The 26,447-nt window shown below is 52.5% G+C and overlaps 1 protein-coding gene across 1 annotated transcript in view; it reads left to right on the top strand.

Annotated features, from left to right (window-relative positions):
• The first annotated feature begins 4,058 nt into the window (after positions 1-4,058).
• The window catches only part of ARHGAP1 (Rho GTPase activating protein 1), a 174,675-nt gene continuing 152,286 nt past the window's right edge, over positions 4,059-26,447 (top strand). The window contains exon 1 of the mRNA XM_078684421.1: positions 4,059-4,145. The gene's annotated coding sequence lies outside the window, so the exon portion shown is untranslated. The remainder of the gene's footprint in view (positions 4,146-26,447) is intronic.

The following is a 26,447-nucleotide window of genomic DNA, read 5'->3' as shown; positions in this document are numbered from 1 at the left end:
CAAGCTCAACCTGTCGTCCGCAAACTTCGTTAACTCACACAAGCCCTTGAACGCCACCCTTCTTCAACCGGCATCCCCTAGTAACCCTACTACCTACACTATTCCGACAATCTCCTCTGTCAGAATCAGGCATCCACCTAAACCCTCCCGAGCACCCCCGCATAAGTACAATATCCCAATCACCATTCAGAGCCCAAGTGCCCCCGTCACCAAAACAGTCTTGACAGAGCTGCGCTGTCTGCTCCACAACTGCAGATCTGCAGTAAAACACAAACTTGAAATCTCCGATACCATCACCTTGCACAATATTGACATGTTCTTCCTCACAGAGACCTGGTTCAAAGATACCTCTCACTCTATGTTTGATCTCCTATTACCCACAGGCTATTCTATTTAGGAATGACAGAACTGACAACATTGGGGGAAACTCCCTTCAACTTAAGGCTACTCCTATCAGCTCCTTCCACACCTTTGAATGCCTTTCTCTTGAGTTTCAATTGCACCACCGCTCACCCCTCAGATTCCATGTCATTTACCGCCCGCCTGGTAGTGGCCCTTCATTTATGGAGGAACTCACTGACTTCATCAGCGACCAATATTCGCGAAGTGACAATCAGACCTTCGTGGGTGACTTCAATCTCCACTGGGACGTACCGCATGACTCTTCGGCGAACTCGCTGGCCACCTTCCTCTCTGCAAACGATCTTATCCAACACTGCACAGAATCAACACACTCTAAGGGCTCAATCCTGGATCTTGTTATTTCTAAAGCAGGCATGCTCTCTATCACTACCCCCATTCATGTAGACTGGTCCGACCACCTCCTCATCCCATTCTCTCTTCTCCTATCACACTCTATAACCCTTGGTCAAACTAAGAGGGCTACCTCCTGGTTCCGTGATGCTAAAAATATTGATGTCGGACCCCTCTGTGAATCAGCTTTGTTATCACTTCCAAGGCTAGACCCGAACCTAGATGTTGATGAACTCACCTCCCAATGCCTCACAGTCCTTGCAGCCGAAATCAATAACGTCGCTCCACTCAAAAGCAAAAAGATAAAGCCCACTCCCTCAGCGCCTTGGTTCAACAAATCCCTCAATGAAGAAAGGAAGCAGCTAAGACTCCTGGAGAAACAATGGAGCCAAGTGCCCTCCACAGATAATTTGGCCATGCTTCGCTCAGCAAAATCCATGTACCACAAGCACATCTTCCTTGGGAAAGCATCGCACTTCAAAACCCTTCTTGACTCAGCCAAAAATAGACCCAAAAAACTATTCGATCTCATCAAGATTCCTAACTGCTCCCCCCCCAACCTCCAAGTTGGAGGATTCTACAAAGCAAGCAGCGGATTTCGCTATATTCTTCGATGAAAAAGTGAATTTACTTGTGGATCAGGTTGCTCATCCTACCCCTCAAGAGGAGCGTAAATCCTCAGCCATTTGGCAGAACTTTGACCCCATCTCTGAAGATGACCTCCTCAAGTGCATCCGCGAAACAAAGCCCTCGAGCCATTCTCTGGACCCCATCCCCAGTGCCATTGCCATTGACTTCTACACCCATTCCCTTTCCTATTGGACCACTCTGGTCAACCTCTCCCTATGTGAAGGCTCCCTTCCTGTTCCCTTCAAAACTGGGCAGGTCACCCCTCTGCTTAAAAAACCCAATGCTGATGCGAAAGACTTCAACAACTTCCGCCCCATCACTAATCTACCCTTTCTTGCGAAGATCACAGAAAGATGTGTAGCGAAACAACTCTCTCGGCATATCAAGGACAATGAACTTCTTGACAATTGTCAGTCCGGCTTCATCCAAAACTGCAGCACTGAAACAGCCCTACTGCAAGTGGTTGATGACGCGATGAGGATACTCGATTCGGGGGGTCCTGTCTTCTAATTCTCCTTGACCTTTCTGCAGCCTTTGACACTGTCAATCACAACACCCTCCTCAACACTCTTCAACAGAGAATGGGCTTGGAGGGCACTGTGCTTAAATGGTTTGCCTCCTTCCTCTCAGACAGATCCCAAATGATCAAAATAGAGAACAGTCTTTCATCTCATGTGGCGGTAGGTCAAGGTGTTCCTCAAGGCTCTATACTTGCACCCACTTTGTTCAATCTCTATTTAGAACCACTGGGGAATCTCCTAAGTAAATCCGGGATCCACTATCATCTCTATGCAGATGACACTCAAATCTACCTCAAGGTCGCCTCCACTCAAGATCTCTCCATTCCATTCAAAACTGGATGTCAACTCATCAACTGATTCTGAATCCCTCCAAAACTGAATTCCTCCTCCTCTCCTCCTCACTCTCCCCTCCCCCGGTTCAATCATGGATGGATCAGATGAATCTAATTAACAATAAACCCATCATGGTCGACAGCGCAAAATCCCTTGGTGTCATACTCGACAAAAAACTCAATCTAATCTCCCACATCAATTTCATTGCAAAGTCTGCTCAATACCAATTGCGCCTTCCTTGGGGAATTTGTCGCTTTTTCCCGGAGCAGGACCTTAAAACCCTGGTGCAATCGCTGGTCCTCTCCAGACTGGACTACTGCAATTCTCTTCTTACTGGCCTCCCCAAATCCCACTTGTCCCCCCTTAGATATGTTCTCCATTCAGCAGCTCGTTTCATTTATGGGGCCAAAAGAAGCGACCACATCACAACGATATTATCCACCCTCCGCTGGCTTCCCATCGAGGCTAGAGCTATCTACAAGACTGCCTGTATCACCCACAAAGCCTTGCACTCCTCCTCCCCTCGCTACCTGGCGAATAAACTGAAACTCTCTGGAGGCTCTAGACCTTCACGTAATGCGGAAAATCTACTGCTTGAACCTCCCACTTTCAAGAAGGTAAGATCGATGGCCCAATCCTTTTCAGGCAACGCGGTGAGAATATGGAACTCACTTCCGCATCAGCTCCGGACCACCACCTCCTCCCAGGTCTTCAAAACGGACCTCAAAGTTCTCCTCCTCCAAAGACACCTCCTAAAGTAATTCACGCCATCCCTATTATCTGAAGTAAAACCTCCCATCACTGAAAACTCTATTCTCCATGACTATGGAAGTGCCTTCCCAGTGCGTTCGTGTGGTTGGAGTGTATGCCATTTATTGAAGTATTATCCTTGTATCTGTGTTTGGTTCTCTTTTGTAACATGCACACGCCACTTTTCTCTTGTAACACACTGTTTGCTACCTCTCACATTTTGTATGCTTTTGATACTTGCACAAGTGCCACCATTGCCTACGTAACGTTTGTTCTTGTGCCTGAGTGTCTAGCATATATTGCAGTATTATACCTCTAATTGTACTTTGCTTTCTCTTGTAACCTGCACACTTGTCACTCTCTCCTCCTGTATTGCACTGTTTGCTAGCTCATGTATTTTTTTTGCTCACAATTGTCACTTTTACCTCATGTAACTTATCGTGTGCTTTTGAAATTTGTTCATTTGTAATTTCCAGTTCCTTTTGTGAAGGACTCTGACGCCTTCGGGTAAAGTCCGCGCTATATAAAAACGCAGATATAAAATAAATAAAAAGTGCGAGCCCCTCAGTGGGAGCGTGCCCATGCAATCCGTGGCCTCTCTGCTGGGGCACGCAGCGATGCTCACATGAAGGAGGCTCTAGGTCATGGAAGCCTTGACGGTGCCCGGGGTAAAGTACGAGCGTACTCGCCCGACAGTGTCACGCATGTCCCCGCAGGCTGTCACGCGCACTCGGAGATGTGTCACGGACGGCGTGTGACGCATGGCAGGTGTGGGGCCCCCGGAGGTTCGAGCCCCGGTCGCACCCCAATGAAGGGCTCGGGGCGCAGTGACGCGCGGGGCCCCCCCATGAAGGGCTCGGGGCGCAGTGACCCGCGGGGCCCCCCATGAAGGGCTCGGGGCGCAGTGACCCGCGGGGCCCCCCATGAAGGGCTCGGGGTGCGTGAGGCACATCACCCGCCCCCGTTCCACTCGCTGCAGTTTCCGCCCGAGACGCGCGAGGGCGCGCACAGCCGGAAGTGACTCCACGAGCAGTGACGTCGAAGCGTGGAGGCAGGCGCTCCGGTGGGCGGGCGCAGCGGTCGCCATAGAGACGCGCCTCGCTTCCGGTCTGAAGCCGGATGTGTTGGAGAGTTTGACAGGAGCAGCGGGGAAGAGAGGTGAGAGGGGGGGGGCGCCCGGGGGCAGCAGGGGGAGCGGAGGGGGGCAGAGGGGGGAGCGGAGGGGGGCAGAGGGGGGAGCGGAGGGGGGCAGAGGGGGGAGCGGAGGGGGGCAGAGGGGGGGCCGCAGGGGGGGCCGCCGGGGGTGGGGCAGGGACTGCCCCGGTGGGGCGGGGGGCCGCACCGAAGGGTAGGGGGGTGTTGTGTTGTGTCTGGGTGGGGTGCACCGAGTGGAGAGTGGAATGGGGTGGAGGAGAAGGAGGGGGAGCGGGGGCAGAAGGGGCGGGTAGGAGAGCCAGGCTGCTCAGGGGTAGCCTGGGGCAGCGGGTGGGGGGGAGAGGGTGAGGTGTGGGGGGCCTGGCATGAGGGGGGCGCCGTGTCAGGTGCTGGGGGGCCGAGGGGGGCCATGGATGTGAGGGGGGAGAGAGGGCAGCGGGAGGCGAGGGCACAAGGGCTGCCAGGGGGGAGAGGGCACCGGCTGCCGAGGCTTCAGGCTGCTGTGGGACATTCGTGTTTGTCGTGGGAGCGCCTTGACCCCGCCACCCCCAGCCATGTGCAGCTGCGCTCAACACTATGGGGGGGGGGGAGCTTAACACCACATGTATTCGTGGAAGCGTGGGAGGGGGCGGGCGACGGTGCTTGCCCCCCTTGACCCCATGGATGCCCCCACTTTGCAATGACCTGCCTGAGCCCTGTGATCTACAGCCCACACCAGAGGATAGCCTCTCTGAGGGTTGGATATACCCCATGGATGCACCAGCTGTGGAGTGACCTCCCTGACCCCAGTGATCCAACAGCAAACACCACCAGAGGATAGCCTCTCTTAGGGTTGGATATACCCAATGGATGCCTCGGCTTTGGAGTGACCTGCCTGAGCCCTGTGATCCATCAGCCCACGCCAGAGGATGGCCTCTCTTAGGGTTGGATATACCCCATGGATGTCCCAGCTTTGGAGTGACCTGCCTGAGCCCTGTGATCCATCAGCCCACGCCAGAGGATGGCCTCTCTTAGGGTTGGATATACCCCATGGATGCACCCGCTTTGGAGTGACCTACCTGAGCCCTGTGATCCAACAGCAAACACCAGCAGAGGATAGCCTCTCTTAGGGTTGGATATACCCCATGGATGCACCCGCGTTGGAATGACCTGCCTGAGCCTTGTGATCTACAGCCCACACCAGAGGATAGCCTCTCTTAGGGTTGGATATACCCGCATGGATGCCCCAGCTTTGGAGTGACCTGCCTGAGCCCTGTGATCCAACAGCAAACACCACCAGAGGATAGCCTCTCCTAGGGTTGGATATACCCAATGGATGCCTCAGCTTTGGAGTGACCTGCCTGAGCCCTGTGATCCAACAGCAAACACCACCAGGGGATAGCCTCTCCTAGGGTTGGATATACCCCATGGATGCCTCAGCTTTGGAGTGACCTCCCTGAGCCCTGTGATCCATCAGCCCACGCCAGAGGATAGCCTCTCTGAGGGTTGGATATACCCCATGGATGCCCCAGCTTTGGAGTGGCCTCCCTGAGCCCTGTGGTCCAACAGTCTACTCCAGAGGATAGCCTCTCTGAGGGTTGGATATACCCCATGGATGCCTCAGCTTTGGAGTGACCTCCCTGACCCCAGTGATCCAACAGCAAACACCAGAGGATAGCCTCTCTGAGGGTTGGATATACCCCATGGATGCCCCTGCTTTGGAGTGACCTCCCTGACCCCAGTGATCCAACAGCAAACACCATAGGATAGCCTCTCTGAGGGTTGGATATACCCCATGGATGCACCAGCTGTGGAGTGACCTCCCTGACCCCAGTGATCCAACAGCAAACACCACCAGAGGATACCCTCTCCTAGGGTTGGATATACCCAATGGATGCCTCGGCTTTGGAGTGACCTGCCTGAGCCCTGTGATCCATCAGCCCACGCCAGAGGATGGCCTCTCTTAGGGTTGGATATACCCCATGGATGTCCCAGCTTTGGAGTGACCTGCCTGAGCCCTGTGATCCATCAGCCCACGCCAGAGGATGGCCTCTCTTAGGGTTGGATATACCCCATGGATGCACCCGCTTTGGAGTGACCTGCCTGAGCCCTGTGATCCAACAGCCTACGCCAGAGGATAGCCTCTTTTAGGGTTGGATATATCCTATGGATGCCCCAGCTTTGGAGTGACCTCCCTGAGCCCTGTGATCCAACAGCAAACACCACCAGAGGATACCCTCTCCTAGGGTTGGATATACCCAATGGATGCCTCAGCTTTGGAGTGACCTGCCTGAGCCCTGTGATCCATCAGCCCACGCCAGAGGATAGCCTCTCTTAGGGTTGGATATACCCCATGGATGCACCCGCTTTGGAGTGACCTACCTGAACCCTGTGATCCAACAGCAAACACCACCAGAGGATAGCCTCTCTTAGGGTTGGATATACCCCATGGATGCACCCGCGTTGGAATGACCTGCCTGAGCCTTGTGATCTACAGCCCACACCAGAGGATAGCCTCTCTGAGGGTTGGATATACCCCATGGATGCCTCAGCTTTGGAGTGACCTCCCTGAGCCCTGTGATCCATCAGCCCACGCCAGAGGATAGCCTCTCTGAGGGTTGGATATACCCCATGGATGCCTCAGCTTTGGAGTGACCTCCCTGAGCCCTGTGATCCATCAGCCCACACCAGAGGATAGCCTCTCTTAGGGTTGGATATATCCCAAGGATGCCCCAGCTTTGGAGTGACCTGCCTGAGCCCTGTGATCCAACAGCAAACACCACCAGAGGATAGCCTCTCCTAGGGTTGGATATATCCTATGGATGCCCAAGCTTTGGATTGACCTCCCTGAGCCCTGTGATCCATCAGCCCACACCAGAGGATAGCCTCTCTTAGGGTTGGATATACCCGCATGGATGCCCCCGGTTTGGAGTGACCTGCCTGAGCCCTGTGATCCAACAGCCTACGCCAGAGGATAGCCTCTTTTAGGGTTGGATATATCCTATGGATGCCCCAGCTTTGGAGTGACCTCCCTGAGCCCTGTGATCCAACAGCAAACACCACCAGAGGATACCCTCTCCTAGGGTTGGATATACCCAATGGATGCCTCAGCTTTGGAGTGACCTGCCTGAGCCCTGTGATCCATCAGCCCACGCCAGAGGATAGCCTCTCTTAGGGTTGGATATTCCCCATGGATGCACCCGCTTTGGAGTGACCTACCTGAGCCCTGTGATCCAACAGCAAACACCACCAGAGGATAGCTTCTCTTAGGGTTGGATATACCCCATGGATGCACCCGCGTTGGAATGACCTGCCTGAGCCTTGTGATCTACAGCCCACAACAGAGGATAGCCTCTCTGAGGGTTGGATATACCCCATGAATGCCCCAGCTTTGGAGTGACCTCCCTGAGCCCTGTGATCCAACAGCCTACGCCAGAGGATAGCCTCTCTGAGGGTTGGATATACCCCATGGATGCCTCCGCTTTGGAGTGACCTCCCTGAGCCCTGTGATCCATCAGCCCACGCCAGAGGATAGCCTCTCTGGGGGTTGGATATACCCCAGCTTTGGAATGACCTGCCTGAGCCCTGTGATCTACAGCCCACACCAGAGGATAGCCTCTCTGAGGGTTGGATATACCCGATGGATGCCCCAGCTTTGGAGTGACCTCCCTGAGCCCTGTGATCCATCAGCAAACACCACCAGAGGATAGCCTCTTAGGGTTGGATATACCCCATGGATGTCCCAGCTTTGGAGTGACCTTCCTGAGCCATGTGATCCAACAGCCCACGCCAGAGGATTGCCTCCCTTAGGGTTGGATATACCCCATGGATGTCCCAGCTTTGGAGTGACCTGCCTGAGACCTGTGATCCATCAGCCCACGCCAGGGGATAGCCTCTCTCAGGGTTGGATATACCCCATGGATGCCCCAGCTTTGGAGTGACCTCCCTGAGCCCTGTGGTCCATCAGCCCACGCCAGAGGATAGCCTCTCTGAGGGTTGGATATACCCCATGGATGCCCCAGCTTTGGAGTGGCCTCCCTGAGCCCTGTGGTCCATCAGCCCACACCAGAGGATAGCCTCTCTTAGGGTTGGATATATCCCAAGGATGCCCCAGCTTTGGAGTGACCTGCCTGAGCCCTGTGATCCAACAGCAAACACCACCAGAGGATAGCCTCTCTGAGGGTTGGATATATCCTATGGATGCCCAAGCTTTGGATTGACCTCCCTGAGCCCTGTGATCCATCAGCCCACACCAGAGGATAGCCTCTCTTAGGGTTGGATATACCCGCATGGATGCCCCAGCTTTGGAGTGACCTGCCTGAGCCCTGTGATCCAACAGCCTACGCCAGAGGATAGCCTCTTTTAGGGTTGGATATATCCTATGGATGCCCCAGCTTTGGAGTGACCTCCCTGAGCCCTGTGATCCATCAGCCCATGCCAGAGGATAGCCTCTCTTAGGGCTGGATATACCCCATGGATGCACCCGCTTTGGAGTGACCTACCTGAACCCTGTGATCCAACAGCAAACACCACCAGAGGATAGCCTCTCTTAGGGTTGGATATACCCCATGGATGCACCCGCGTTGGAATGACCTGCCTGAGCCTTGTGATCTACAGCCCACACCAGAGGATAGCCTCTCTCTGAGGGTTGGATATACCCCATGGATGCCCCAGCTTTGGAGTGACCTCCCTGAGCCCTGTGATCCAACAGCCTACGCCAGAGGATAGCCTCTCTGAGTGTTGGATATACCCCATGGATGCCCCAGCTTTGGAGTGACCTCCCTGAGCCCTGTGATCCATCAGCCCACGCCAGAGGATAGCCTCTCTGGGGGTTGGATATACCCCAGCTTTGGAATGACCTGCCTGAGCCCTGTGATCTACAGCCCACACCAGAGGATAGCCTCTCTGAGGGTTGGATATACCGGATGGATGCCCTAGCTTTGCAGTGACCTCCCTGAGCCCTGTGATCCATCAGCAAACACCACCAGAGGATAGCCTCTTAGGGTTGGATATACCCCATGGATGTCCCAGCTTTGGAGTGACCTTCCTGAGCCATGTGATCCAACAGCCCACGCCAGAGGATTGCCTCCCTTAGGGTTGGATATACCCCATGGATGTCCCAGCTTTGGAGTGACCTGCCTGAGCCCTGTGATCCATCAGCCCACGCCAGAGGATAGCCTCTCTTAGGGTTGGATATACCCCATGGATGCCCCAGCTTTGGAATGACCTGCCCTGAGCCCTGTGATCCAACAGTCCACACCAGAGGATAGCCTCTCTGAGGGTTGGATATACCCCATGGATGCCCCAGCTATTGAGTGACCTCCCTGAGCCCTGTGATCCATCAGACCACGACAGAGGATAGCCTCTCTGGGGGTTGGATATACCCCAGCTTTGGAATGACCTGCCTAAGCCCTGTGATCCATCAGCCCTCGCCATAGGATAGCCTCTTTCAGGGTTGGATATACCCCATGGATGCCCCAGCTTTGGAGTGACCTGCCTGAGCCCTGTGATCCAACAGCAAACACCACCAGGGGATAGCCTCTCTTAGGGTTGGATACACCGAGTCAGAAGACCTGAAACCTTTTAGAATAAACATAGTTTCTACACAATTTGACGAGCGGGGTTTGGCCATAACGTGAGATACAGACCCACCTTATCATAAGCGTTGTTGTGTGGTCCTGTAGAAGGTGGACTGTCATTTCTTGTCACCCACCGAAACGTAAGTGGACTGCCCTGCGTGAGAGCTCCGCGCCCACAGCACCACAACAGCAGTAATAGGCGATCTCTCCCCGTTGTAACCTGTAGTGTGTCATATGAGCCTGGGGTTGGAATGAATGGTGTTTGAGAGGATGTGCCTGTTTTGTGTATGAATGAGAGAGTGGTAACAAGTTATACCTGTAAACACAATTGATATGTTCACTGTATAGTGTTTTTTTATGAGACATGTAGGTTAATTGTATGAAATAACCTTTCTTGTTTTGTACAAATGTGTTTTTGACAAGTCAACAAAATTGAAATGTATACAGCAACAATTATAAGTAATATTTTGAACATGTGAATTGGAAGGCATGGTAGTCTATATCCACTATGGTTCAAATAAATATATATATATATATATATATATATATATATATATATCAGGCCACATATCTAGACATTGTCCTAGGTCAAGTCATTGAGCACTTAGAGCTAACCTAGAATACAGGTCAGGTGGGATTTTGTACTTTTTGTTGTGCTTGTCTTTTCAGCCTTCTCCTAGACAAAAAAGTGACATATGGGGATACCTTTTTTTATTTAAGAAGCTTGGCTAAATGGCATTTCTACTGGACTCAGTTTCCTGCTTCCTCTGGCCTGACAGACCCCTGACCTTGCCCAGTATAGTGCTTGCAACAACATAAACCCGTCCTCTGGTCCCTAACTGAATTTAGTCATGCAATCTTCTCTCGTTCTCAACAGCCACACCCCACCTCCCTAAAAAAAGAGGCCCCTAGACATCTGTAGACCTTTCTCACTCCAACTACCAAACTGGAATCAGTCAAGCATGGGGGAAAGCTCTGGATTGTGACTTGAGGGCTATTTCTACATTGTTTAATCCAGGGCTTTCCAACCTTTTCTGTAATGAGCGCTCCTTAAGTTCAGTGAAAATTACCCAGAGCTGCTAAATTTATTAGTGCTATTATAGTGGCCACTGCAAAAACAACAGTTGATGGACAGAATGCAGAACTATGTCATACATTCACGCCAGTACAGAGATCTGGGCCTAAATTCATCGTGTTTTTGCTCACCATGCCATTCCAGTTGGAACCAAGCCATATGCAAATCAGTCTTGACCCTGTGCCCATGGGAACAGTCCATTCTGAACTGCCAAGCCAGGTCCTTCCTGGACTGAAAACGAGCATCCTAGGACCGGTTTCGGGGTTTCACCCCTCTTCAACCAGGATAGCTGGATTCCAGTGGCATGGAGAGCACGGGACCCAAATCTGGGCATACTCGTCCCACCGGGGTGACCAATGCAAAAACAACAGTTGATGGACAGAATGCAGAATAATGTCATACATTCACCCCAGTACAGAGATCTGGGCCTAAATCTATAGTTTGTTTGCTCACCATGCCATTCCAGTTTGAACCCAGCCATATGCAAATCATTCTTGACCCTGTGCCCCATGGGAACAGTCCATTAAGTGTAATGGGGTGACCCTGTAACCCTCAGTACCTGGGCGGGTAGTTAAACAAATGATAATGGTTCTGTCGGAAGAGAATACCTAATGACACAGTATTCAAATCTGTGACTACACTGATATGTCCCTGTCCGTGTAAACATATGGTAGCACTTTGTAAAAACACACTGACCAAACTGGTAGACAAAGTGATTCTTTAGTCATACACTTTCTCAATATTTCACTTATTTGCAGACATTAGTTCTGCTGTCCAAACGGCAAATGAACACTTACAATACAAAACAACGTGGTTTGTGAAAGATAGTGCAGGTTAAAAACATACATACATAAATATATACTAGTTCAGATACTACAGGTTGTCAGGACTTGTCACGAAGCGGAATTGGATGGAGACGGTCGCCCTCTGCCGCAGTCTCAAGCGATAGCTGAGACGTCCCTCGAACAGGATATATTTTTACCTAGTGCCTTGAAGATAACCTCAAGGATCAACTCCTCATCAGCATCCAGTGTGTTTAGTCGGCTGACAGACACACAAAGATACTGCTCTCTGAAGAATATTGAGAAGGCTGTCCATTTTATCCAAGTCCTGATGAAGACCCACCCCTGATGCACGTAGTCAGCGCATCACCACTAGGGTCGAAACGTCGACGTACAAAGTCTGTTAGGAACAAAAGAAATTATTTTGCCTAAATTACTATTATGTTTACAGTTGACAACCTGTAGTATTTGAACTAGTATATATTTATGTATGTATGTTTTTAACCTGCACTATCTTTCACAAACCACGTTGTTTTGTATTGTAAGTGTTCATTTGCCGTTTGGACAGCAGAACTAATGTCTGCAAATAAGTGAAATATTGAGAAAGTGTATGACTAAAGAATCACTTGTCTACCAGTTTGGTCAGTGTGTTTTTACAAAGTGCTACCATATGTTTACACGGACATATCAGTGTAGTCACAGATTTGATTACTGTGTCATTAGGTATTCTCATCCATGGGAACAGTCCAACCCGAACTGCCAAGCTAGGTCCTCCCCGGACTGGAAACAAGCATCCTTGGACCAGTTTCGGGCTTTCAGCCCTCATCAGCCTGGATAGCTTGATTCCAGTGGCATGGAGAGCATGGGACTCAGGTCTGAGCATACCCGTCCACCGGGGTGACAAATGCAAAAACAACAGTTGATGGACAGAATGCAGAACAATGTCATACATTCTGTCCATCAATTGTGTGTCTTTTGTTTAAATCCGAGACTGCAGTGTCCTCCCAGTCTTGTGCATCTTCTGGCATAGTTCCACCCCTTGAGCTGACTGCAGAGCACGTTCCATCTGCTATCACCAGAATGTGTCTGCTTCTGTCTCGGTGCTCACTCTGAGCCCTACTGCCTTCAGCCCATGCCTCTTTAGGACCTTGCCTCTATACAACCCTGTTTACCGATAAACCTCCTGTGTTTAAATCTGGCAGAATGTGCCCCTCTTTCAGTGCAAAAATGCGTTGTACAGCATAGTTTTCAAGAGTGTCTATCTGTATTTGACAGTATTTGAAACCCCATAATGATGTTGCGCTGACCTATGATGGTCTTTACATGTGTCCGCCTCATGCATGTGCTCATGTTGAAAGGTCTGCGGGCCCAATGTATATAAAATGCAGTATTTTCCATTCATTTTTTTAATTCTCATGCAGGAAAACCCCTGACTCCTGTAAAGAATGTATAGCTCACCCCAGGGGGCCTTGGTGCATCACTCACCAAATATTACTCCGAAAAGAATCGCCCATTCATGAAGCGCCCCCCAAACGTGAAAGGAGCCCCCATAAGTCATTTTCAGTCGGTCCCCACGGTTAGAAGTTGTACCTTCACCCCTGAACTTTGGGTCTAGCTGCGCCCCTGGAACGCACGTCATTGGTGGTGTCTTCCACGTGGTGTTTCTGTGGCTGCAGGTGATGGTTGATGAAGCACGTGTATGATTTTGCTGTTTTAAACCTTTATGGGGTCGGCCAGTGTCTGGTTCTGACCTACTGTTGAAAGGAGCGCAGCCAGATGCTTCACTGACTGCTGAACATAGTCACCTTCCAGAATGAGTGCAGTTCCACTGCCTGGCGGGAGGGGGGGCTATTCGTGGAGGCTGAATGAGAGCATCTGAGGCAGTGGGGCATGCGAACACATGACACCTCCATTCCAGCCCTGGAGTTCCCTCTTCAAATCCTCGTTTCTTCAGGTGTGACCAATGGAATGAATGCAAGTGGACTAAACCAGTACCGTTCCCAGAAGGCACTTGTGGTAGATCAAAGGTAAGCCCGGAAGTGAGGTGGCAAGGAGTCATTTGAATGCCTCGGCTTGCCGAAGTCGGTGAATCCTGGTCAGCCATTCCATGTTGTTTCGCAGGGCTATCCGTGATGTGTTGTTTTTTTTCTATTTTTATTTTTTATTCTGGGGCTTGTAATCCTGTTCATTTCATTATAAAACAGGCCTACTAGTTCAGGAAATCAAAGGCAAAGACCTGGGCTGGAGCAGCTCATCAAGCATGGACCTAGGAAACTTGCCAGGCATGCGTGTCGGTGTTCTTAGCTTTGGGCTCCTTTTGACACATTTATGTGGTTTAAAGTCCTCTGGCTCGTATAGGAGAGTAGGAGGAATGGGACTGGTCTTTTACAGCGCTGGCTGGTCATTTTATCCTGTTACAATAAGTGTTGTGTCATGCAGGAGTCATGTCAAGATGCTGCCCTGAAGCTTAAGGCAGTTATTTCACATTGCAGCTGTTCATGAAGTATTGGATGTTTGGGAGGTGGTTCTTGATGATGTCACCAGCAGTGCCCTAAGATTGTCACCAGCACATGCAGAGCCTCTTTTCTAGGATGGCGTCTGCACCTGTGCGGAGCCTAGTCTCTTGGGTGGCATCTACACATGTATGGAGCGTTGTCTCCTGGGTGGCATCTACACCTGTGTTGCACTTCGTCTCTTAGGTGGCATCTACACCTGTGTTGCGTGTCGTCTCTTGGGTGGCATCTACACCTGTGTGGAGCGTTGTCTCTTGGGTGGCATCTGCCCTTGTATGGAGCGTCGTCTCTTGGGTGGCATCTGCACCTATGTGGAGCGTCGTCTCTTGGGTGGCATCTACACCTGTGTTGCGTGTCGTCTCTTGGGTGGCATCTACACCTGTGTTGCGTGTCGTCTCTTGGGTGGCATCTGCCCTTGTATGGAGCGTCGTCTCTTGGGTGGCATCTACACCTGTGTTGCGTGTCGTCTCTTGGGTGGCATCTACACCTGTGTTGCGTGTCGTCTCTTGGGTGGCATCTACACCTGTATGGAGCGTCGTCTCTTGGGTGGCATCTACACCTGTGTTGCGTGTCGTCTCTTGGGTGGCATCTACACCTGTATGGAGCGTCGTCCCTTGAGTGGCATCTGCACCTGTATGGAGCGTCGTCTCTTGGGTGGCATCTACACCTGTATGGAGCGTCGTCTTTTGGGTGGCATCTGCACCTGTGCGGAGCCTCGTCTCTTGGGTGGCATCTGCACCTGAGTGAAGCATTGTTTCTTCAGTGGCATCTGCACCTGTGCGGAGCCTAGTCTCTGAGGTGGCATCTACACATGTATGGAGCGTCGTCTCTTGGGTGGCATCTACACCTGTGTTGCGTGTCGTCTCTTGGGTGGCATCTACACCTGTGTTGCGTGTCGTCTCTTGAGTGGCATCTACACCTGTGTGGAGCGTCGTCTCTTGGGTGGCATCTGCAACTGTGTGGAGCGTTGTCTCTTGGGTGGCATCTGCACCTGTATGGAGCGTCGTCTCTTGGGTGGCATCTGCACCCGTGTGGAGCATCGTCTCTTAGGTGGCATCTACACATGTATGGAGCGTTGTCTCCTGGGTGGCATCTACACCTGTGTTGCACATCGTCTCTTAGGTGGCATCTACACCTGTGTGGAGCGTCGTCTCTTGGGTGGCATCTGCACCTGTGTGGAGCGTCGTCTCTTGGGTGGCATCTACACCTGTGTGGAGCGTCGTCTCTTGGGTGGCATCTTCACCTGTGTGGAGCGTCGTCTCTTGGGTGGCATCTGCACCTGTGTGGAGCGTCGTCTCTTGGGTGGCATCTGCACCTGTGAGGAGCGTCGTCTCTTGGGTGGCATCTTCACCTGTATGGAGCGTTGTCTCTTGGGTGGCATCTGCCCTTGTATGGAGCGTCATCTCTTGTGTGGCATCCGCACCTGTGTGGAGCGTTGTCTCTTGGGTGGCATCTGCACCTGTGTGGAGCGTCGTCTCTTGGGTGGCATCTACACCTGTGTTGCGTGTCGTCTCTTGGGTGGCATCTACACCTGTGTTGCGTGTCGTCTCTTGGGTGGCATCTACACCTGTGTTGCGTGTCGTCTCTTGGGTGGCATCTACACCTGTGTTGCGTGTCGTCTCTTGGGTGGCATCTGCACCTGTGTGGAGCGTCGTCTCTTGGGTGGCATCTGCACCTGTGTTGCGTGTCGTCTCTTGGGTGGCATCTACACCTGTGTTGCGTGTCGTCTCTTGGGTGGCATCTACACCTGTATGGAGCGTCGTCTTTTGGGTGGCATCTACACCTGTATGGAGCGTCGTCTCTTGGGTGGCATCTACACCTGTATGGAGCGTCGTCTCTTGGGTGGCATTTACACCTGTATGGAGCGTCGTCTTTTGGGTGGCATCTACACCTGTATGGAGCGTCGTCTCTTGGGTGGCATCCGCACCTGTGTGGAGCGTTGTCTCTTGGGTGGCATCTGCACCTGTGTGGAGCGTCGTCTCTTGGGTGGCATCTACACCTGTGTTGCGTGTCGTCTCTTGGGTGGCATCTACACCTGTGTTGCATGTCGTCTCTTGGGTGGCATCTACACCTGTGTTGCGTGTCGTCTCTTGGGTGGCATCTGCACCTGTGTGGAGCGTCGTCTCTTGGGTGGCATCTACACCTGTGTTGCGTGTCGTCTCTTGGGTGGCATCTACACCTGTGTTGCGTGTCGTCTCTTGGGTGGCATCTACACCTGTATGGAGCGTCGTCTTTTGGGTGGCATCTACACCTGTATGGAGCGTTGTCTCCTGGGTGGCATCTACACCTGTGTTGCGTGTCGTCTCTCGGGTGGCATCTACACCTGTGTTGCGTGTCGTCTCTTGGGTGGCATTTACACCTGTATGGAGCGTCGTCTTTTGGGTGGCATCTACACCTGTATGGAGCGTCGTCTTTTGGGTGGCATCTGCACATGTATGGAGCGTCGTCTTTTGGGTGGCATCTACACCTGTGTTGCGTGTCGTCTCTCGGGTGGCATCTACACCTGTGTTGCGTGTCGTTTCTTGGGTGGCATCTGCACCTGTGTGGAGCGTCGTCTCTTGGGTGGCATCTGCACCTGTATGGAGCGTCGTCTCTTGGGTGGCATCAGCACCTGTATGGAGCGTCGTCTCTTGGGTGGCATCTACACCTGTATGGAGCGTCGTCTCTTGGGTGGCATCTGCACCTGTATGGAGCGTCGTCTCTTGGGTGGCATCTACACCTGTATGGAGCGTCGTCTCTTGGGTGGCATCTACACCTGTATGGAGCGTCGTCTCTTGGGTGGCATCTGCACCTGTGTGGAGCGTCGTCTCTTGGGTGGCATCTGCACCTGTATGGAGCGTCGTCTCTTGGGTGGCATCTACACCTGTATGGAGCGTTGTCTCCTGGGTGGCATCTACACCTGTGTTGCGTGTCGTCTCTTGGGTGGCATCTACACCTGTGTTGCGTGTCGTCTCTTGAGTGGCATCTACACCTGTGTTGCGTGTCGTCTCTTGGGTGGCATCTGCACCTGTATGGAGCGTCGTCTCTTGGGTGGCATCTACACCTGTGTTGCGTGTCGTCTCTTGGGTGGCATCTACACCTGTGTTGCGTGTCGTCTCTTGAGTGGCATCTACACCTGTGTTGCGTGTCGTCTCTTGGGTGGCATCTGCACCTGTATGGAGCGTCATCTCTTGGGTGGCATCTACACCTGTGTTGCGTGTCGTCTCTTGGGTGGCATCTACACCTGTATGGAGCGTCGTCTTTTGGGTGGCATCTGCACCTGTATGGAGCGTCGTCTCTTGGGGGGGTGGGGGTGGTATCTACACCTGTGTGGAGTGTTGTCTCTTGGGGGGGGGGGGGCGTCTCCACCTGTGTGGGGCATCGTCTCTTGGGTGGCATCTGCACCTGTGTGAAGCGTTGTCTCTTGATTGGCATCTGCACCTGCATGGAGCGTCTTCTCTTGGGGGAAGGGCATCTTCACCTGTGTGGAGTGTCGTCTCTTGGTGGGGGGGCATCTACGCTTGTGTGGAGCATCGTCTCTTGGGGGCATCTACACCTGTGTGGAGCCTTGTTGGGCATCTCCACCTGTGTGGAGTGTCGTGTCTTGGGTGGCATCTCCACCTGTGTGGAGTGTCGTCTCTTGGGTGGCATCTCCACCTGTGTGGAGCCTTGTTGGGCATCTCCACCTGTGTGGAGCGTCGTCTTTTGGGTAGCATCTGCACCTGAGTGAAGCATTGTTTCTTCAGTGGCCTCGCCGCCTGTGTGGAGCCTTGTTTCTTCAGTGGCATCGCCGCCTGTGTGGAGCCTTGTTTCTTCAGTGGCATCGCCGCCTGTGTGGAGCCTTGTTTCTTCAGTGGCATCGCCACCTGTGTGGAGCCTTGTTTCTTCAGTGGCATCGCCGCCTGTGTGGAGCCTTGTTTCTTCAGTGGCATCGCCGCCTGTGTGGAGCCTTGTTTCTTCAGTGGCATCGACGCCTGTGTGGAGCCTTGTTTCTTCAGTGGCATCGACACCTGTGTGGAGCCTTGTTTCTTCAGTGGCATCGCCGCCTGTGTGGAGCCTTGTTTCTTCAGTGGCATCGCCGCCTGTGTGGAGCCTTGTTTCTTCAGTGGAATCGCCACCTGTGTGGAGCCTAGTCTCTTGGGTGGCATCTGCAGGTGCTGAGCCTAGTCTCTTGTGTGGTATCTGCACATGCTGAGCCTAGTCTCTTGTGTGGTATCTGCACGTGCTAAGCCTAGTCTCTTGGGTGGCATCTGCAGGTGCTGAGCCTAGTCTCTTGGGTGGCATCTGCAGGTGCTGAGCCTAGGCTCTTGGGTGGCATCTGCAGGTGCTGAGCCTAGTCTCTTGGATGTCATCTGCACGTGCTGAGCCTAGTCTCTTGGGTGGCATCTGCACGTCCTGAGCCTAGTCTCTTGGGTGGCATCTGCACGTCCTGAGCCTAGTCTCTTGGGTGGCATCTGCAGGTGCTGAGCCTAGTCTCTTGGGTGGCATCTGCAGGTGCTGAGCCTAGTCTCTTGGGTGGCATCTGCAGGTGCTGAGCCTAGGCTCTTGGGTGGCATCTGCAGGTGCTGAGCCTAGGCTCTTGGGTGGCATCTGCACGTCCTGAGCCTAGTCTCTTGGGTGGCATCTGCACGTCCTGAGCCTAGTCTCTTGGGTGGCATCTGCAGGTGCTGAGCCTAGTCTCTTGGATGTCATCTGCACGTGCCGAGCCTAGTCTCTTGGATGTCATCTGCACGTGCTGAGCCTAGTCTCTTGGATGTCATCTGCACGTCCTGAGCCTAGTCTCTTGGGTGGCATCTGCACGTGCTGAGCCTCGTCTTTAGAGTGGCGTCTGCACCTGTGCGGAGACTTGTTTCTTGGATGGTATCTGCACCTGAGCGTAGTGTTGCCCCTTGCATGGCAGCTGCACTTGTGAGGAGCGTCATCTTTTGGGTGGCATGTGCACATGCAGAGCCTAGTCTCTTGGGTGGCATCTGCCTTTGCTGAGCCTAGTCTCTTGGTTGGCACGTGCTGAGCCTAGTCTCTTGGTTGGCACCTGCACGTACTGAGCCTAGTCTCATGGGTGGTATCTGCACATGCTGAGCCTGGTCTCTTGGGTGGCATCTACACGTGCTGAGCCTTGTCTCTTGGGTGGCATCCGCACATGCTGAGCTGGGTGGCGTCTGCACCTGTGCGGAGCCCCGTTTCTTGGGTGACGTCTGCACCTATGCAGGGCCTCGTTTCTTGGGTGGTGTCGGTATCTGCGCTGAGCCTCGCTTCTTGGGTGGTGTCGGTGCCTGTGCGGACCTCGTTTCTTGGGTGGTGTCGGTGCCTGTGCGGACCTCGTCTCTTGGGTGGCGTCTGTGCCGGCGTGGAGCCTCGTCTCTTGGGTGGCGTCTGTGCCGGAGTGGAGCCTCGTCTCTTGGGTGGCGTCTGTGCCGGCGTGGAGCCTCGTCTCTTGGGTGGCGTCTGTGCCGGCATGGAGCCTCGACTCTTGGGTGGCGTCTGTGCTGGCGCGGACCCTCGTCTCTTGGATGGCGTCTGTGCCGGCGTGGAGCCTCGTCTCTTGGGTTGCGTCTGTGCCGGCATGGAGCCTCGTCTCTTGGGTGGTGTCTGTGCCGGCATGGAGCCTCGTCTCTTGGGTGGCGTCTGTGCCGGAGTCGAGCATTGTTTCTTGGGTAGTGTCGGTGTCTACGCGGAGCCTCGTTTCTTGGGTGGCTGATCCTGCCCTTAGGGTGACCAACTGTCTGTAAATTTCACGGACTGCCCGTAATTTGGGCCTCTTCTCCGTAAGGGTTTCTTCCACGGACGCCTTTTGTCCGTAATTTTAGACATTGGCGTGAACTGCCCCCTGCAAGCAGCCTGTAACTCTCACTGCAGGGGCCAGCTCATGCTCCTACTGTGATCTGTGGCCTGCAGCAGCCGCTCCCTGACCTGGCACAGACTGCCATCAGCTCATTATCATTCTGTATGTTTGCCTAATTATCACATACAGAATGATAATGAGCCTCTCTGCCTAGTGACAGCATTTCGGATCTGGTGTTTTTAGATCTCGCCTACGTAGCGCGCATGTACTGCATAGGAGACCTTTAGTAATCGATTCCCTTTTTCTGCCAAAAACGTGCACGCTTGTTTGTAATTAACAGATGGTTCCTGCTCGCTTCCGCAAGGGAAACAGGTGCAGGCCCCCTCCTCTCTCCCCTCCCCTCTCCCCTCCCCCTGCTGCCTCTCGTCAAACTTGTTTTTTTTTTTACTTTCAGCGCGAGGCACGCGCTTGTTCTTCTTCTCCGTCCTCTCCCTGGCTCTCTGCCCTTATTGTTCCTTCTCCTTCCATCCACTTTATTTGCCCTCTCCTCGAGTCACTCCCTACCTGTCCCCGCCTTGCCGCCTGCACCCCCTTTTCTCGCCTCCCCTCCGTCTCACACTTCTGTCCTCCCCGTTTTGCCTGCTCTGCATATTCTATACACCACATCCCTTTCTCCCTCTGGGTCTTATCTGCTTCCCGCCCCCATCAACGTGTCCTATTTCTTGCCCCTCACCCTATTTCCATCTGTCCAGAATCACAATCTTCGCTTCCCGGTCCCAGTCTCGCCATCTCCTTTGCCCACCCTTCACTTTTTATCACCCTCTCGTCCGACCTGCTAGTTTGTCCCCTCTCTTTCCACTTCTGAAGTCTGACCAGCTCTCCCCCCCCCCCATCCATCACCCTTCCAGCCCCCCCCCCAGTCAGCTTGCCCACTACACGACTGTCAAACCCCCACTTCAATCTTCTCACCATCACCTTCTTCCTCGTGTATAGCGCTTACTAGCCCTAACAAGACCCTAAAGGGAGCTGCAGCCACCCTCGCCTCACCTTGCAGCCTTCCCATGTTGCATCTGCAACCTCCATCGACCGGCCATTAACCTTTCAAGTCCCGACTTTATCCAGTTGCAAATGATCGTCATGATGCGCTGTGGTCCATTTGGTGCCATTAAAGAAACGATCACTACAGCTCCCAGAACCCACCAGGTTATCAAATCATGGACTCGTGCACTCTAGCAACCCCACCATGCGTGTGGGCCATCTTGCCCTGAGGGGCGATTCTCGTCTCCAGCTGTGCCTGTACTCCCCCCACCCCCACCATGCTGTGCCTCCTCTTGTCATCCTCCTGCTCCTCTTCCCCACCCCCTCACTTCCTACTTCCTCCTCTCCCACATCCTCCCACTTCACCTCTGTTCTCCTGGAATTTGCTCGCATGCCCCTGTATTTATCTATAATCTGCGACAGCTTCGTTACTTCCCTGGTCTACATACTCTACCGCATTCTCCAAAACCACCCCTCCCAGCCTCAAACGTCTGGTCACGATATGTCATTGCCGTAAAGCCGTATAATAGCTCGCATCCGGACCGCCCGCGCCCCGCGTGGAGTTGATCTTCAGAGGCCACGTGCAGCGAAGGCTAGATGAGGGAGAGAGGCAGATCAGTCATTGAGTGGGTGATGGGGGCGGGCAGCCTGTGTAATCCAGGGAATGGGGGGGCGCACCCGATAAATCTGCAGTGTGGGAGGCGGGAGCTGGGCAGTAATCAGAAAAAGGCATTTGCCAAAGGAGGAGTGAACCGCGGGGAGCAAAAGCGGGCTCGAACAGAAGTTATGCAGTACCAGGGGATTTTCAAAAATGGAATACATGTTAACAAAAAAAAAAAACAAGCATTGGCATAGCCAGTAAGTCTCGTTTTCGGGACCTTATAAGTATTTAGTTATGCAGCACAATATCCTTGGTGCAACAACATCAACTGTTGCATGGCTAAACACTTATAAGGTCCCAAAGGCGAGACCTATTGGCTTTGCCAATGCTTGTTTTTTCAGTGAGGGAGAGGGGGCATGTAAGATCTGAGAAGCTTTCAGCTTTGATCTTTTTTTTCACTTTTTTTTGGGAATATGCAAATGCAGGTGTGTTTCACTCGCATACACAACAGATGCAGTGAGTGCAAGGTTCTCTCAACCTAAAAGAAACTTATTTTGACTTGTTCTTGTGTGGGTTGTCTTTTTACTTATGCACTATTGCACGACTTCCTCTGATGTGTATGCAAAACGTACCTTTTGTCCGAATTTTCGTCCTGAATTCTGACCTTCTGACCTTCTGTCCTGAATTTTTGTCCAGAACTTTGACCCTTTGTCCTGAATTGTTGCACTCGCTGTCCTGAATTTGCACCCATGCCAGCTGGTCACCCTCCCTGCCCTGGCCTCATGTAGATGTTAAAGTAGATAGATTAGATTGAACCGGTGACCTACCAAATGCACAATGGACATGTTAAATCTTCAATAAGACTATATAAAAGGAAAATAGTTTCCACGGCGATATGTGTTGAAAGCGTATTTTATTAATTTAGAGTAATCTGGTCACATGTATAGTTTACCTACTGTCGAACGGGGGCTGACGGTGTGATCAGGCTGTCCTGTGTGAAGTATTGTGGGGTTTGTTCTTCACCCCCCTCCCCACCCGCCCACGAGGTTCACTCGGAGGGGCACAGTTGAATTGAGTGAACCCAACAGAGAGGCAAGTGCCAGGCCATGCGGCGCTCTGCATGCTGGGGACTTGCATTCACCCATGTGTAGTGTGGAAGGCTGAGAACCATCTCTGGGTGAACTCCGAGTTTATGATTATATATATATATATATATATATATATATATATTCCAGCGCATAATGAAAGCACGGCTAGCTCGCCTGTGATTCTCAGCTCAAGGCCTTGCCCCCTGTGTCTGTGGTTGGTGTGTGGGCTGAGGGTGCAGAGCTGAAGGATAAACCCAGTTCATGGGAGCAGAGCTTCCAGCCTGGGAGCAGCGGGAGGTATATAGATATTTCCGACGTCCCCATGGAAACTGGATCCTGCTGGTTGGAGACGGCAGATAGCTGCCAGCTAATTATGGAGTGGATCTGCCGGAGCTCCGAGGTTAGCCACACTCTGGACGAGTGAAAACCTCCACTAAATCTTCAAAGTTGACTTCCCTCCTGCCTCAAGGTGGTTTGTCCATCATTCTCCCGCCTTTTCATGGCACTGCTTATCTGTGTCCCCTCCCAGCATCTGCACACCGCCTTCAGCCCAAAGTCACCTCCTGTAAATGGCTGTTATTTATAGATCCCTGTTTACGCAATCAACTGTGGGCGTGGCTTACCTTGATGCAGCAGGTGCAGTGGCACCGGGGCACACTTAACCCTGGCTCTTGGTGTATTTCGCAGTTCAAGCAGCGGCCAGGGGCCCGATTCCTTCCATGCATTAGGGCCCATGACACTGGTGACGTCACTGCAAGCAGCCTTGTACGACACAGGAGGGGAGTGGCCTGCAGGAGTCCACGGAAAGCACCTGACAATATTGTGCAGGGACTGTCCACCAGCGCCTTCAGACCCTCGCAGGTGACGTGCCACGCTTAAAAAAACGGATTTATTGATTGGTTGAGAAGGCTGGTGGAGACAAACGAGGAAGTGAATAAAAAGAGTGTAAGCAGTGGAGTGTGGTACTGTACGGACTCCACTGACACCTTCGTAGAAGAGGGGAGGTGAAGAGAGCAGATATGGAGGATGGAGGTACTTGTGGAAGTGGAGGTAGAAGAGGTGAGGTGAAGAGAGCGGATATGGAGGATGGAGGTACTCGTAGAAGAGGTGAGGTGAAGAGAGCGGAGATGGAGGATGGAGGTACTCGTAGAAGAGGTGAGGTGAAGAGAGCGGAGATGGAAGATGGAGGTACTCGTGGTAGAGGTGAGGTGAAGAGAGCGGAGATGGAGGTACTCGTGGAAGTGAAGGTAGAAGAGGTGAAGAGAGCGGAGATGGAGGTACTCGTGGAAGTGAAGGTAGAAGAGGTGAGGTGAAGAGAGCGGAGATGAAGGTACTCGTAGAAGAGGTGAGGTGAAGAGAGTGGAGAGGGAGGATGGAGGTACTCGTGGAAATGGAGGTAGAAGAGGTGAGGTGAAGAGAGCGGAGATGGAGGTACTCGTGGAAATGGAGGTAGAAGAGTTGAGGTGAAGAGAGCTGAGATAGAGGATGGAGGTACTCGTAGAAGAGGTGAGGTGAAGAGTGCGGATATGGAGGGTGGAGGTACTCGTAGAAGAGGTGAGGTGAAGAGAGTGGAGATGGAGGTACTCATGGAAGTGGAGGTAGAAGAGGTGAGGTGAAGAGAGCTGAGATGGAGGTACTCGTGGAGGTAGAAGAGGTGAGGTGAAGAGAATTGAGATAGAGGATGGAGGTACTCGTAGAAGAGGTGAGGTGAAGAGTGCGGATAAGGAGGGTGGAGGTACTCGTAGAAGAGGTGAGGTGAAGAGAGTGGAGATGAAGGTACTCGTAGAAGAGGTGAGGTGAAGAGAGTGGAGATGGAGGTACTCGTGGAAATGGAGGTAGAAGAGGTGAGGTGAAGAGAGCGGAGATGGAGGTACTCGTGGAAATGGAGGTAGGTGAGGTGAAGAGTGCGGATATGGAGGGTGGAGGTACTCGTAGAAGAGGTGAGGTGAAGAGAGTGGAGATTGAGGTACTCGTGGAAATGGAGGTAGAAGAGGTGAGGTGAAGAGAGCGGAGATGGAGGTACTCGTGGAAATGGAGGTAGGTGAGGTGAAGAGAGCGGAGATGGAGGTACTCATAGAAGAGGTGAGGTGAAGAGAGTGGAGATGGAGGTAATCGTGGAAATTGAGGTAGAAGAGGTGAGGTGAAGAGAGCGGAGATGAAGGTACTCGTGGAAATGGAGGTAGAAGAGGTGAGGTGAAGAGAGCGGAGATGAAGGTACTCGTAGAAGAGGTGAGGTGAAGAGAGCGGAGATGGAGGATGGAGGTACTTGTGGAAATGGAGGTCGAAGAGGTGAGGTGAAGAGAGGGGAGATGAAGGTACTCGTGGAAATGGAGGTAGGTGAGGTGAAGAGAGCGGAGATGAAGGTACTCGTAGAAGAGGTGAGGTGAAGAGAGCGGAGATGAAGGTACTCGTAGAAGAGGTGAGGCGAAGAGAGCTGAGATAGAGGATGGAGGTACTCGTGGAAGTAGAAGAGGTGAGGTGAAGAGAGCGGATATGGAGGATGGAGGTACTCGTATAAGAGGTGCGGTGAAGAGAGCTGAGATAGAGGATGGAGGTACTCGTGGAAGTAGAAGAGGAGGTGAAGAGAGCGGATATGGAGGATGGAGGTACTCGTAGAAGAGGTGAGGTGAAGAGAGTGGAGATGGAGGTTCTCGTGGAAATGGAGGTAGAAGAGGTAAGGTGAAGAGAGCGGAGATGGAGGTACTCGTGGAAATGGAGGTAGGTGAGGTGAAGAGAGCGGAGGTGAAGGTACTCGTAGAAGAGGTGAGGTGAAGAGAGTGGAGATGGAGGTACTGGTGGAAATGGAGGTAGGTGAGGTGAAGAGAGCGGAGATGGAGGTACTCATAGAAGAGGTGAGGTGAAGAGAGTGGAGATGGAGGTACTCGTGGAAATGGAGGTAGGTGAGGTGAAGAGAGCGGAGATGGAGGTACTCATAGAAGAGGTGAGGTGAAGAGAGCGGAGATGGAGGTACTCATAGAAGAGGTGAGGTGAAGAGAGCGGAGATGGAGGTACTCATAGAAGAGGTGAGGTGAAGAGAGCGGAGATGGAGGTACTCATAGAAGAGTTGAGGTGAAGAGAGCGGAGATGGAGGTACTCATAGAAGAGGTGAGGTGAAGAGAGCGGAGATGGAGGTACTCCTAGAAGAGGTGAGGTGAAGAGAGTGGAGATGGAGGTAATCGTGGAAATGGAGGTAGAAGAGGTGAGGTGAAGAGAGCGGAGATGAAGGTACTCGTAGAAGAGGTGAGGTGAAGAGAGCTGAGATAGAGGATGGAGGTACTCGTAGAAGAGGTGAGGTGAAGAGTGCGGATATGGAGGGTGGAGGTACTCGTAGAAGAGGTGAGGTGAAGGGAGTGGAGATGGAGGTAATCGTGGAAATGGAGGTAGAAGAGGTGAGGTGAAGAGAGCGGAGATGGAGGTACTCGTGGAAATGGAGGTAGGTGAGGTGAAGAGAGCGGAGATGGAGGATGGAGGTACTCGTATAAGAGGTGAGGTGAAGAGAGCTGAGATAGAGGATGGAGGTACTCGTGGAAGTAGAAGAGGAGGTGAAGAGAGCGGATATGGAGGATGGAGGTACTCGTAGAAGAGGTGAGGTGAAGAGAGTGGAGATGGAGGTTCTCGTGGAAATGGAGGTAGAAGAGGTGAGGTGAAGAGAGCGGAGATGGAGGTACTCGTGGAAATGGAGGTAGGTGAGGTGAAGAGAGCGGAGGTGAAGGTACTCGTAGAAGAGGTGAGGTGAAGAGAGTGGAGATGGAGGTACTGGTGGAAATGGAGGTAGGTGAGGTGAAGAGAGCGGAGATGGAGGTACTCATAGAAGAGGTGAGGTGAAGAGAGTGGAGATGGAGGTACTCGTGGAAATGGAGGTAGGTGAGGTGAAGAGAGCGGAGATGGA

Source organism: Lissotriton helveticus, chromosome 3_2 (assembly GCF_964261635.1).
Source record: "Lissotriton helveticus chromosome 3_2, aLisHel1.1, whole genome shotgun sequence".
Classification (NCBI taxonomy): Eukaryota; Metazoa; Chordata; class Amphibia; order Caudata; family Salamandridae; genus Lissotriton; species Lissotriton helveticus.
The sequence above is the reverse complement of the archived record's forward strand: the minus strand, read 5'-3'. Positions and strand labels throughout refer to the sequence as shown.